Source organism: Bidens hawaiensis, unplaced genomic scaffold (assembly GCF_021521415.1).
Source record: "Bidens hawaiensis isolate Kalapana, Puna unplaced genomic scaffold, B.hawaiensis_p1.1 tig00014471_1, whole genome shotgun sequence".
Lineage (NCBI taxonomy): Eukaryota > Viridiplantae > Streptophyta > Magnoliopsida > Asterales > Asteraceae > Bidens > Bidens hawaiensis.
Window position 1 is genome coordinate 328,753 of NW_027492261.1, and position 2,612 is coordinate 331,364.

Genomic DNA, 2,612 nt, shown 5'->3' on the forward strand with positions numbered 1-2,612 from the left:
TGTGGTGTAAATGAGTTTGGAAGTGGTCGTAACTTGTGTGTTTAACGTGACAACAAAATTGATGTTATAATTATCTAAAATGTTGTAGACATGAGCCATATTTTCTACGTCCCACAAACAGTTAAGTTAATAAGGTATTTGTGCCTAGTTCGATTCTACCCAATTTTGCTTCATTTTTTGCTTGGGGCAAACAAATACTTTCATAACTAGACTTGCCAAAAGTTTTGTCAATACCTCTTTTACACAAAAACAAAAAAGAATTATGGCAAGTGGCGTACGTTAGAATTATGTTGATGTGCCATAAAGGACCCCAACTATTTTTGTGTTTGATGCGTTTTATTTAATTTTCAATGTCACGTTTTTGAAATGTCAGGTATCCAGTTGCGATATTAAAAAAAATATTAAAGTTGTGTAATTGAACAAACCACGGGTATGAAAACTATCAGGTTATCAAATTACTCACAATAAGATTACCAAACAGCATCTAGCTCCTAATTCTTTATTAACAACTTTACAAAAAATGGTAGCATGCTACATATTTGATAGTGATAAGATTACCAAACAGCATCTAGTTTGATAGTGATAACTTAACATAGGTTGTTATTAATAGACCTACTTATACAATCATCAACCCAATTGGATCTTATATGTGTATCAATTCCTAATAACATCAATTCAATCTCTTCATTAATCAACTTATCTCCAACAACAAATTCACACACAACACCATCCACTTCAATCAAACTACAACCAGGATCTTTCTTCACCTCCTTATCCTTCATCTTCTTCCTTACACTCTCCACATAACCCCATTCGTTAACCGACGCGTAAACATTCGATAAAAGAACATGAACTCCGCTAAGATCAAGCCCCCTTTCCGCCAAGCCATTAACCATTTCCAAACCCAACTCCACATTCCCATGAACCCGACAAGCATTCAACAACGCACCCAAAACATATGAATCCGGCTCCATTGGCATTTCACTAACCACCTTCTTAGCCTGTTCTAGCAGCCCGGCCCCACCAAGAAGATCCACCAAGCACCCGTAATGTTTGACACTTGGCTTAATCCCATAAACACGTGTCATGCTTTCAAACACTCTTAACCCTTCTTTAACTAATCCCATTCGACTACAGGCGTTTAGAACGCAAATGAATGTTATCTCATTCGGTTTAACTCCTTCCATTTCCATACGTGAGAGTAATGCTATCGCGCGTGCACTTTCTCCATTATTCGCTAAACCCGAAATCAACGATGTAAACGCAAACACGTCTCTATATGGCATATCCTCAAACACCCGATAAGCTAATTCAATACAACCGCATTTCGCATACATGTCCACAAGTGCAGTTCCCAATATTCCATCCAACTCCATATTCTTTTTATCAACATACGCGTGAACCCATCTACCCTGATCCAACGCACCGAGAAAACCACAAGCCGAGAGCGCAACCACAATACACGAATGATTAGGTTGAAACCCACATTCCAACATCTCATTAAACAGATCAAGCGCCTCTTTAAACAACCCGACCTGCACATACCCGTTAATCATCACACTCCACGACACGTTATTCCTCTTCGGCATTTCATCGAACAGTTGGCGTGCAGCCTCAACTCCGCCCAACTTCACATACCCGTTAATCACCGCAGTCCACCTAACAACATCCTTACTCAAACTCCCATCGAACAACCTCCGACACTCGTCTAAACAACCGCAAACAGCATACAAATGAATCAACCCATTTAGCACAAAATCATAACTTTCCCACCCTAATTTAATCACTAGACTATGAACCCCAAATCCCAAATTAACCTCACAAACATCAGCACAAGCTTTAATCACAAAAGAGAAAGTATAATTAGTGGGCAAATACCCACAACCCAACATTCGTTTAAACAAAAATAAAGCCTTCTGTGATTCATTTTTCTCAGTAAAACCCCTAATCATGGTGTTCCATATGTAAACAGAACGATGTGGGATTGACTGAAATACAGAGTAAGCATGTTGTAAGTCGAACTGGGTCGATACTGTATATGATAATAAGAGCTTGCCGGCGGCGAATGGGTCGGAAATGAAGCCGGAGACGATGAGATGAGTGTGAATTTGATTGATTTGTGGGTTTGAAAGATGTGGTTGGTTTAGGAGGTAAAGTGCTTGTTTACTGGATTTGAAATATTTAGAAAGTGTAATCTTCATCGGAAAGATTTGACCGGAAAAAACACCATTTCCGGCAAGTTGATTGGAGCCTTAATGTTGTTTTAAACTGGTGAGATATGTATTGGGTATTTAAGGCCCAAATATGTTTCTATGAACTCCCGGCCCACTCAAAAGTTTAAAAGTTCAATGATATAGTATCATATAGAGACCGGTTATCACTTGATTAGTACTAGGTACCGGTTTGAAACCGTTTAAACTGTAGGTTTGTGACCGGTTTGTATGTTTCGTCACTGAAACATGGATGATTTGAGGTACCGATTTACGAACCGGTTTATAGCTTATTAAAAAAAGACGTCCGTTAGATAATGGCTTCAAGCCCCATTTTTCTTCTTTTCTTTTTTTTTTTTTTTGAAATTTTTGGACCAATTTGTTCCTGTGTGTTTATATAAA

The 2,612-nt window shown here is 38.4% G+C and overlaps 1 pseudogene; it reads right to left on the minus strand.

Moving 5' to 3' along the window:
• Window positions 1-578: 578 nt before the first annotated feature.
• On the minus strand, window positions 579-2,249 carry LOC143546841 (pentatricopeptide repeat-containing protein At5g48910 pseudogene; annotated as a pseudogene).
• Between the last annotated feature and the right edge of the window lie 363 nt (window positions 2,250-2,612).